This window comes from Terrapene carolina, unplaced genomic scaffold, assembly GCF_002925995.2.
Source record: "Terrapene carolina triunguis isolate 2854851 unplaced genomic scaffold, T_m_triunguis-2.0 Scaffold66, whole genome shotgun sequence".
In the NCBI taxonomy this organism is placed as follows: domain Eukaryota; kingdom Metazoa; phylum Chordata; order Testudines; family Emydidae; genus Terrapene; species Terrapene triunguis.
Window position 1 is genome coordinate 48075907 of NW_020664417.1, and position 292 is coordinate 48076198.

Here is a 292-nt window from a genome sequence, read left to right on the forward strand (position 1 = left end):
ATCTATAAAATGGAGGTAATGTTATTGAATTACCTCACAGGGGGACAACGCATTGTCTACATTTTAATTATTAAGTAGATTGTTATAGTGCGAAGTCTATTAGTTGTTGCCTGCTGCAGCTGGGGTAGCAGTACTCGGGGTAGACTGCCCCTGTCAGCGGGGCTGCCCAGAGGATTCAGGGGGCCTGGGGCAAAGCAATTTCGGGGGCCCCGTCCATTAAAAAAAAGTTGAAATACTATAGTAACATGTATTTGGAAATGTAAACAATAACCAGTGAAATACATTCAAAAAT